At 32.8% G+C, this 11,725-nt stretch overlaps 1 pseudogene; it reads left to right on the top strand.

Annotated features, from left to right (window-relative positions):
• The first annotated feature begins 10,055 nt into the window (after nt 1-10,055).
• LOC100935360 lies at nt 10,056-10,419 on the top strand (annotated as a pseudogene).
• The last annotated feature ends 1,306 nt before the right edge of the window (nt 10,420-11,725 follow it).

An 11,725-nucleotide genomic window follows, 5' to 3' on the forward strand; every position in this document is an offset into this window, starting at 1 on the left:
CTCAGCAATGAGATCAACCAAATCATCTCCAATGGAGCAGTAATGAACTGAACCAGCTATGCCCAGAGAAAGAATTCTGGGAGATGACTAAAAACCATTACATTGAATTCCCAATCCCTATATTTATGCCCACCTGCATTTTTTATTTCCTTCACAAGCTAATTGTACAATATTTCAGAGTCTGATTCTTTTTGTACAGCAAAATAACGGTTGGGTCATGTATACTTATTGTGTATCTAATTTATATTTTAATATATTTAACATCTACTGGTCATCCTACCATGTGGGGGAGGGAGTAGGGGGTAAGAGGTGAAAAATTGGAACAAGAGGTTTGGCAATTGTCAATGCTGTAAAGTTACCCATACATATAACCTGTAAATAAAAGGCTATTAAATAAATAAAAAAAAAAAGAGTAAGTTCATCTCTTTCTGTGAGATGGGGTGAAAGAGATATAGCAAAAGGTTTCTGAATTATATGAGATGAGGAAGAGATAAAAAACTCACAGTACATAGCTTCATTCCCCTCCTTCCTGAAAATATGAGGCTAGGTTTTCAGCCTAGAAGGGAGACAAAGGGGGAATATTCATAGGAGGTTTGAGGAGAAGTGATGTTTTGAAAAAATAGTTATGGAGAACTGAATAGTGATTTGATAGTGGAAGTACAGAAGGATTGCCTAGCAACAATGAGCGTCAATTTGAGGTTGTATAACATAAATCTGTAATAGAACCAGTCAGAATGATAGCATGATTTTCTCCATCTTCATGCAGTAGCACATATGTAGGAGTAAAAATGGTGAGTAGTAGGAGTGATCCAAGGATGAGACTTGGTAAGGCACTATAAGTGAAATAATAAAGGGGCTTGGGATTTGAAAGCAATAAGGTAGAGTTGAATGGGTTCATCAAGGGGTCAAGAGGGGAAAAGGAGAGAAAGGTAGACTAATCAAAGGAGAACCAGGAGATCATGGTGTCCCAAAAATCTAGACAGAAGAGAATATCAAAGAGAAGAGAAGTTATTATATGCTGAAAAGTCAGGGAGAATCAGATGAAGTGTAGAGGTGGTGGCTTGGGAAAGAATTGAGGAGTTGTGGTTTGGTAGTTACAATGTGGATAAAGATTAGGGTTTTGTAAGGCAGACGGAGAATTGGAAGTCAATAGATTATGATCAATAAGGGGATTTGAGAAGTCTTGAATATAAAGATGATGTATTTGTATGTTGTAGTAAGATCAAGGGTATGATCATCTTTGTGTTTGGCTGAGGTGGGGTATGTCATGGGAAATGAATAGGTTAAGGAACTGAATTGTTAGGATGTTTGAGGGAAGAATCAAGATATACTTGAAGTCTCATGGTATGAGAGCAGGAATTAAGGAGAGAAAATCTGTGAGCCATGTTTTGAAGTCATTGAGAAAGGAATGGAGTACCTTGGAAGTCTTTAAACAACAAGGATTTCAAATGGGTGGTCAATATGAATTACATGAACTTCAAAAGGAAGAAAAGTTACTGAGTTTTGGAGGTAGGAGAGAATCTGGAAGTGGTAATAGGAACAATGAGTATTTTTTGCACATACTTGTTCAACCACCTATAAATATTCCTAACTGAAGTATGTTCCACCCTACATTTTTTTCATTTTATGCACAAGAATGTCTCAATTTAATTAAACAGGTATTAAGAGCTTAGATTGTGAAAAACCTTGTTGTTAGGGTTATAGAGAAAAAAACTCAACCTTCTCCCTCCTTCCCCCCCCCCAAAAAAAAAAAAGTTAAACTGTCTCTGCTCTCACACAGCTTGAATTGTCCTGATAGGATATACTATGTAAATAGATAATTAAATGCAAGAAGTTTTGATGGAAAGTCTGTTAACAACTGGAGGGATGAAGAAAGGCATCACAGTTCCTGAACTGGACTTTGAAGAAAAGTTAATGATTCTGAGAAACCTAGTTTAGGATGGAGGGTATCCCAGATATAGGGACAATTTATACAAAGGCATGAAAATGAGGGATATAATTCCAAGGTCATGGAACAGTTAGAAAGTAATCCAGGTTGTCCTAGATATAGAGTAGAAAAAGGGAAATGATATGAATTAAGTTTGGAAAGACAGGATGGAGTAAAATTATGACAGGGTGAAGGACACTAGATGAAGAATATTTCCTTTGTGTTAGAGGAAATTATTGAATAGAAGAGTGAAATGGTTATATTTCAGAAGATAATTTTTTAAAATCCTTGGAAGATGGATTGGAGAAAGAACAGAGGCAGGAAGACCAATTGCAAGATTATTATAGTAGTCCAATGGAGTTCATTTTTATTCGGTTCTTTTAAACCGAATGAAAAGATGATGTGAAAATAAAGTTGACAAGACATCTTCCAAGCTTCTAGTAATTCTTCTGTTCATGATTCCTTGAAGATTATGGATAATGGTTCAAAAATCCCAGAAGGGGATGCAACTTCTTCCTCAGAGATATCAGTATTATTGAGATGATAAGGCTTTGATGGTCTCTTAAGGCAAAGAAAACTATACAGGGCACAGCTGGATTGCTATTGATTGCAGTGAAATTTGGTTCCCAATCTGAAAAGATCAAAGGAATAAAGTCAGAGTACATTTAATTAAATAGGTTTGCTTTTGGGAGGCAAGTAAAAATTATTTGTGAAGGTTAGAGTTACAAAAGTCAGGTTAGGTTTGCAGGTATACTTGGATAACAGATGTTCTCCTTTGTGGTATCTTAAATACTTTTCTAGTGACACAGAACCTCTATTTAGGAGCATAAGGAGAGTTCAGACTTTTAAAATGTTTTTTTTTTCATTTAAAAATATTGATGCTAATTATTTTTCTTTTTTCTTTTTTCCCCCTCCTCCCTCTCTCTCTCTCTATTCATATATATATGCATTTCTCTCTCTCTCTCTCTCTCTCTGTGTGTGTGTGTGTGTGTGTGTATGTATGTCTTTGTGTGTATCTCTATATGTGTAAATAAAATCTTTTCTTTTGCCTTTGGTATCCTGAAGAAAAACAAATCATTTAGTGATGCCTCTGGTACAAAGGGAATATTCAGTTTCATGACTTTTAAAATAATATTTCAAAATAATTTTAGAATGGTGGATCAATTAACAGTTCAGCCAAATTGCATCAACATATATCTTTTATTATTTCCATTTGTTCATTACCCTACTCATTCTTTAAGATATTATTTGATCTCTAAGTCTTACTGCTTGCTTCAAACTCCTTTTGTAGATTATAGTTTTTTATCATATTATGCTCAAATAAGGTCATTGCAAGACTCAAATGAGATAAAAGCATTTCGACAACCTTAAAATGATATATAAAGGCCAGTTATTATTATTATTGTTACTAATTTCAACTCATCAGGTCTCAAAGCCTACTTCATTCCTTGAGCCTTCTACTGACCTCCTGATAAGCTCAAGCAAGATTTATAGCAATATAGTATCTGCTGATAAAGGTTAAACAACCTGGCTCTCTGGAGAAAAAAGTGTGCAGACACAGTTTTAAGCTTAATCTGCATAAGTAATACTTTCTTAAACCTAGACAATCAACAAAACAATCATCTGAGCCCTAATTTGTAGCAATTGCTCATTTCTGAGGTTTAAATGTTCATACAGAGAATTTATAATCAGTTCTTTGAAGCCAGTTAGAGCTGGCTCCAGCACACCCCTGTATATAGGGAATAAATTTAGTATTTTACATTTTTGTTATGAATTCTTAACAATCTATGACATGGTTACTTTTTTGAAAGTACAGATATAAATCTGAGAAATATATAAAGTTATGATTCCTATTTGGTAATCACTAAAGATAATAGTATGACAGATTTTAAACAGGTATGAATTAGAGAGACTACCTTGGTCAATCATCTTATTTTAGGGATGAGGACCAGAAAAGGCAAATGATTTGTTCAAGATCATACAGGTCATCACAGAGATGGCGCTGGACCCAAATCCTAAATCGGTATTGTTTATATAGTATCACCACTGATTAATTTTTCTTCAATTCTATTTGGTTTCTTAACTTATTTTTTGCTTTATCCTATTGTTAAATTTGTCCAGGTCTGAAAGGAGCATAGTGAAGTCCTTCACAAGTACTGCTTCAGTATTTGCTTCCCCAATAGTTTTGCTAGCTTTTCCTCTGTGTAGATGAAATTCATCCTTTAACAAGGCATCATTCAATAAGCATATATTTTAAATCACATATTTTGCAAGGTGATGAAAGTACAAAGACAAAAAACAATTGCTGTTTTTTAATTGTTTTCAGTTTTCAGAAAAATATTCATAGAAGTAATCTTTAAGTTTTAAGTATGTTTCTTATAATCAACATATTGGATTTTTTCTGATCTACTTAGCCAGTTTTCTGTGTTTTAAGTAAATTAATTCTATTCATATTAATTTATTATTATTATTATTAGATTTATCTGTCCTTTCATTGTATTTTTACAAGACAAAGAAAATATAGAAAAAAGCCATAAATTGCTTTCTGAAAGAAAGAACAAGATTTACATATCCAGAAATTTGATTGCCAAATTCCGTAGTTTTCATGTAAAATGAAATCATGATAAGTAGAAATGAAAGAAGAGATCAAGAAGCCTTTTGTGATTTCCTTTAGTGCTAGTGCCTTCTCCTGTTAGTTATCTATAATTTATCCTGTCTATATCTTGTTTGTTCATAGTTTTAAAAATGTTGTTTTCTGCAACGGATTGTGAGTTCTTTGAAAGCAAGGATTGTCTTCCAACTTTCTTTATATCTCCATTGCATACATAGCACAATATCTGGCACACACATATTAAGTACTTAATAAATACTTAATTAACATGATATATTTTCAGGGTATCCACTACTTTGATAAAATTCTAAAGCTTTTTAATCTCAAAAATAAGAGTTTAATTTCATTCTTCAAAATCTCTAATTTTGTTTTTTCATCTCTTATTTGATCTCTCTTATCCATTCTTGGAGTCATTGTAATCAACCATTTTTCTCCTTTGAGCTTTTAGTTATGATCATTGTGGAGTTATTTTTTTTCTGAAATTTTAATTAGAAGTTTTCTTAATACATTGGATTATGTGTTTTCTTCTCTTTGTTTTATGAATGAAGGAGGCCCCTCTATTTTTTTCTTTTAAGTTGCTCTCTGTACAAAATTATTTTTCCCATAACATGTAAAAGTAATTTTTAACATTCATTTAAAAATTTGAGTGAAAGGGAAGAAAGGAGAAAATCAGAATAAAATTAAAAGTGTACAACAGAGAACAACAACAAAAATCTACAAGAAAGCAAAGAAAAGATAGGCAGTACTGAATAAAAATATTTATTATATATCCTTTTTTGAAATGGAAATTTATTTCATATTTTGAATCCTCTGATGTTCTGCTGTGCACATGACAATTTGTTCTTATTTGTTTTAAATAAATAAATATATTAAAAAGCAAACAATAATAAAAGACTTGCAAATTCTCTAGCTCCTTTCTTCCCTTTCCCTCTCTCATGGAAAAAACAATAAATTTGATATGAATTTTACCTGTGTAGTCATGCAAAACATATTTCCATGTTTGTCATATTGGAAAGAAAACAGACAAAAAGTCTCAAGAAAAAAAGAAAGCAAAAAAAAAAAGTATGTTAGAATATACATTTAGATTCCATCAGTTCTTTCTCAAGAGATGGATAGCATTTTTCCTTTGCCCTTCAGAATTCTCTTCAATCATTGCATTGCTAAGAATAACCAAGTCATTCACAATTGGTCTTTATACAATATTACTGTTATTATCTTGCTCATCATTTCTTGTAGCACAATAGTATTTCAACACAATCATATAAAACATGTTTACCCAGTTTTGGTGGATGTCTCAATTTTCAATTCTTTGCTGTCACTAAAAGAGCTGTTATAAATACTCTTATGCATGTTTGGTTTTTGTTGTTGTTGGAATATAGATAGTATTCTATCTATAGGATAGATAGGAGTATTGCATAGTTTTATGCCCCTTTGAGCATAGTTCCAATTTGTCTAAGGAATGGTTCAATCACTATACAACTTCACAAACAGCGAAGTTCTATACTAAGTGTCTCAATTTCCCCACATCCCCTCCAAAATATATCATTTCTTTTTTCTGTCACATTAGCCAATTTTATAAGTGTGGGGTAGTAGTTCAGCATTATTTGAATGTGCATTTCTCTAATCAATAGTGATTTAGAGCATATTTTCATGTGATGCTATAGATAGCTCTGATTACATCCTGTAAGCTGCCTATTCATATCCTTTAATTATTTATCAATTGGGAAATAGTTCATTTATATAAATTTGATTAGATTTTCTATGTATTTGAGAAACATGGTCTTTATCAGAGAAACTTGCTATAATTTTTTTCATAATTATGATCACTATTTACCTTCACTTTATTTTCCTCCTGTGAATTCTACTTTCTCTCTCTCCTTTCACCTTGTCCATTTTCAAAAATAATTTACTTCTGATTCATATCTCCCCTCAATCTGTCCTCCTTTCTATCAGTCTCCTCCCTCCTTCTCTTATTACCTTCCCTTCTTACTTTACTCTATAAGATAGATTTCTATATTTAACTGAATGTGTGTGTTATTCCCTCTGAGCAAATTTTGATGAGAATAAGGTTCACATGCTTTCCCCCTTCTTATATATTTCTCCACTACAAAAGCCCTTTGTGCCTCTTTTAATGACAGATAATTTATCCAATTCTGCCTCTCCCCTTCCCTTCTTCCAATGCATTCCTTTCTTACCCTGTTATTGTACTTTTTAGATAATCATCCTATTAGATTTAAGTCACACCCATGCTTTTTATGTGTACTCCTACCTACCCTAACAAAAAAGCTTTTAGCAATTACAAATAAACTAAATTTTTAGTAATTTAGCAAGTATTATTTTCCCATGAAGAGATGTAAACAGTTTAACCTTATGGAATCCCTTATGATTTTGCTTTCTGTTTATCTTTTTATGCTTCTCTTGAGTCTTGTATGTGAAAGTCAAATATTCTATTCAGCTCTGTTCTTTTCATCAAGAATACATGAAAGTCCTCTATTTCACTGATTATCCATTTCTCCTTTAAAGGATTATACACAGTTTTTCTGGGTAGGTGATGCTTGGTTGTAATCCTAGTTCTTTTGCCCTCTGGAATGTCATATTCTAAGCCCTCAATCATTCAACATAGAAATGTCTACATTTTGTGTTATCCCGACTTAGCTCCATGATATTTGAATTGTTGCTTTTTAGCTGCTTGCAGTATTTTTGCCCTGACCTGGGCACTCTGGAATCTGACTATAATATTCCTTGAAGTTTTTATTTTGGGATCTCTTCTAGGAGGTGATTGGTAGATTCCTTCAATTTCTGTTTTACTCTATGGTTCTAGATTATTATGACAATTTTACTTCACAATTTCCTGAAAGATGATTTATAGAATCTTTTTTATTATGCCTTTCAGGTAGTCCAATAATTCTTAACTCATTTCTCCTGAATCTTTTTTTCCTAAAGTCAATTGTTTTTCTAATGAGATATTTCACATTTTCTTCTTTTTTTCTGTTTTTGATTTTATTTTATTGTTTTTTTATGCCTCATGAAGTCATTGCCTAATTCTACAGGAAATATTTTCATCAGTGAACTTTTGTACATTTTTTCTTTTCCCAATTTTTCTTCTACCTCTCTTACTTGATTTTTTAAAATCCTTTTTGAGTTCTTCCATGGTCTGAAACCAATTCATATTTTTCTCTGAGGCTTTAATGGAGAAATTTTGACTTTGTGATCTTCTTGTAAGTTTGCATTTTTATCTTTTCTGTCACCACAATAACTTTCTATAATCAGGATTATTTTCTGCTGTTCACCCATTTCCTCAGTCTATTTTTTTAACTTTGAACTTTTTATAAAGTGAATAGGAAGGCCACTGTTCCAAGATCCAAAAATTTTTATTTGCTTTTTGTGCAGCTATATTCAAAGATAATTTTGGGGCACTTATAAGTTTTCAGTTCTTCCAAAACAATCTCTTCTAGATAATCTAGAAAGAGGTATATTTATTGCTCTCCTGGCCTATACTCTGGTATATATACTCTGGTTTATAAGCACTATTTTTCATCCTGGAACTGTGATGAGGGTGCTTAGTCCCAGATGGAAGCAAACTCTGGTGTTCTAGTGCTTCTCCTTATTTTAGGACTGATACCTAGAACTGTGACCCAGATCTAAGGATAATTTCTTATTTTGGCATCCTGTGGCAAAGGTGGTGGTGCTAGGATGGTTGAGCTTGAGATTCAAATCATTTGTTTAACTCCTTCTCCAGACCTAGATGGGACAGGCAAATTGGAATACAAGTGGTCTTTGGGCTTTATTCTCAGCTTCAGTTCTAAACTATGGTAGATTCTGGCATCAGGATCATGTCTTCCCTCTCCTATAAATACCCCAGCTAAAATGCTGTGCTGTGTTTCCTAAGTATTATCCTAGGCAGGTAGGTTATGGTTCTTTGTTGTGACTTTGTAAATGTGTATGTATATGTGTGGGGAAGCAGGGCAAGGTTTACCTTAGTGGTGTTTCTTTTCAAGTTTGTTGATGCTCTTCTTAAAGTTTTCCCATTTTTTCAGAACTGATTTTTGTAGTAATTGTGTTTGGATGGAAACTTTATCTTATCTTTGCTGTAATACATGCTATTACCATTTTGTGAGTCTCTGGCAATGTTTCTCACTGCCTGAAAACTGGAACTGTCCTGAAGTTGAAGTTGAGTAATGAAAACAACTAGAATATGTGCTCATTGTATCTTTGGACATTAAAAACTGGAGAAATTAAGAGAGACCCCTTTTTGGAAATAGCACATAAATAGAATAATCATGCTTGGCCTTCTGTAGGAAGAACCCCATGTCTTTAGTGTTACTTTAGTAGTTTAGAGTTTTTTTCCCATTCACTTTCCCATTCACTAATCTTTTACAATTCATTCTAATTATGTAGATTAAAGAATCTAGATCATAAATTGAGAAATGGAAAGGTCCCGAGGGCCATCTGATGCATATCATTTTGTAGAAGAGGAAACTGAGGCACAGAAAAATTAAATGACTTGTCTACAGTTATACAGATAGTAAACATTCATCATCTCCTTAGGATTTGATATTTCCTGGCTTCCTTCCATCCTGTCAGCAGACTTTTAGATGAAAAGTTAATAAGTCAGAAGACAGGGGGGACATTCCCTGAAACACTTAACCTCATAACTAACTTTCAGTATATCTATACATAGAGATATACAGATATGTAAAGATAGATGGGTATGGATAAATACACACACATGTCTACATATATACATATACATATATAGTTGGTGATTTTGTTCATCAGCTATATAAGCAAACAGCACAATCCCTATTATTTGGACAGCTCCTTAAAATTCTATACTTTTTGATATTGTGACAAATGAAAAGTTCAAGAGACAATTTCTGGGTAATTATTTACTTTATTATGACTAGCTAATAATTAATAAAAGTATGGTGTTTCGGGCATCTCTTATAAATTAAAGATGAATCATGGTGGCTTCTGCATGCTTATATACGCTTGAAAGAATGGATGTCCCTGATAGGTGGCATTCAACCGTGATTGCTTAATAATTAATGACAATGAATATAATGATGAGAGATTGACTTATTCTAAGGCTATGGGAACTTGATTTTGATGATGCCACTCTTACTTCCAGACTACCCTTTTCTTCAGGGCAATCTATACAAAAAAATTATCCCAAACCCAAGTCTGAGTTGAATACTATGGTCCAGAATTCATATAGATAACAATATTTTTATTTTTTAAAATCAGAACTAGTGTTTCCCAATTAGATGAGGTCTGAACAAGATTGAGGAGAATGTTAAAATCCAGTCTCTTTAGTCCTTTTCTTCAGAGGCTGATTTGACCTAATAGAAAATGAGGAACTAGGATGGGAAAAAGCCTATATTTCCTCCAATTAGAGTTGGTTATTAATATAAGAGAGAAATAATAATTTATCTTAGTATGGAAAAAGTTAAGATGTTAACAACTTCCTATGAGAATTGTTATTGTTAACAAAACAACTCTTTTCCTCCACATTGTATGTCTAAGATAGCATCACCAGATGATAAGAAGAATAAGAAATCAACTTAAAGTTGAACCTTGGTCTTACCCATCTAGTAGAAGAAGGAATCTGGACATTTTAAACAGTTCTTGAAGAATAAGCTTTAGGTCAATGGGAAAACTGGACAACAAGAGAATATTCATAGTGAATGCTTCAAAAACAAGATCACTGTTGTATCTGAGAAACAGCCCTCCAAAAAGCATTTAAAATCTTATCAAGAAATATCTTATGTAGAACAATTTCCACAATTGGCTTTAAGTGATTACATCTGAGGAAAAGACTTACAGACTTTGTGATTTTGAGATTAGTCAAGACGAGGAAGGATTTGAATCTGAAGAATAGATGGAATTCTTTCTGTAGAACTCTGCATTTTTTAAAGTGTTGATAAGAGCATTGTATGAATTTAATTTATTGGCAAATAAAATTTCTATCAAAACCCTTCCCTCCCAAAAGCCCCATTACAAAACATGGAATTCATGCTAAATCTCAGAGCTCAAAGGAAACTTAAAGGCCATTTGGGGTAATTCATACTCAAATAAGAAATCCTGTGTAAAGAATGCCCCCAAATTGATCACTTTGCCTTTCCTTAAAGATTTCTAGTGAGAGAAAACCTATCATCTTTCATTTCATTTTTGGATCGTTTAGATGATTTTCTTTACATCAAACCAAAATTTGCCTCTTTGCCATTTTCATCCCCATTCTTGTATGGTCCCGCACATCTTTTTTCCAATCTATATATACCTTTTCCCTCCAATCAATCACCATGTTGACCTTCACCATCGTGGGTGGTCTCCAATAGAACTAGCTTATTTATTTATTTTTTTATTATTATTATTTTTTAATTTAATAGCCTTTTATTTACATGATATATACATGGGTAACTTTACAGCATTAACAATTGCCAAACCTCTTGTTCCAATTTTTCACCTCTTACCCCCCCACCCCCTCCCCTAGATGGCAGGATGACTAGTAGATGTTAAATATATTAAAATATAAATTAGATACACAATAAGTATACCTGACCAAAACGTTATTTTGCTGTAGAAAAGAATCAGACTCTGAAATATTGTACAATTAGCTTGTGAAGGAAATCAAAAATGCAGGTGTGCATAAATATAGGGATTGGGAATTCAATGTAATGGTTTTTAGTCATCTCCCAGAGTTCTTTTTCTGGGCATAGCTAAGAACTAGCTTATTTAAATGTTTTCCCTAAAATATGATCCCCCAAACTGAACACAATAGTCTATTTGTTCTCTGACTGTGAGGTAGTAGTGGTGGTGTAAAGTACAGTAGAAGTATAGCTTCCCTAATCCTAGACAATGCTATTATAACTTGAGATTGTGTGTGTGTGTGTGTGTTACAGTTTGCCACATCATAGAGTTGATTCATGTTAAACTTGTAATTTATTAAAATTCTTGAAGTTTTTTTTTTTTCAGATTACCTCCTGATTATAACTCTCCTATCCTGTGTTTGGGGAAAAATTTTAAGTAGTATTTTATTTTTTCTTATTACATGTAAAGTAATTTTTAGCATTTTTTTTAACAAAATTTTGAGTTCAATGTTTTCTCTTTCTCCCTTACATCCCCCAATATGGTAAGCATATTTTTATATTAGTTATGTTGTGAAAGAAGACAGTTTGCAAAAAAAA

Source organism: Sarcophilus harrisii, chromosome 1 (genome assembly GCF_902635505.1).
Source record: "Sarcophilus harrisii chromosome 1, mSarHar1.11, whole genome shotgun sequence".
In the NCBI taxonomy this organism is placed as follows: domain Eukaryota; kingdom Metazoa; phylum Chordata; class Mammalia; order Dasyuromorphia; family Dasyuridae; genus Sarcophilus; species Sarcophilus harrisii.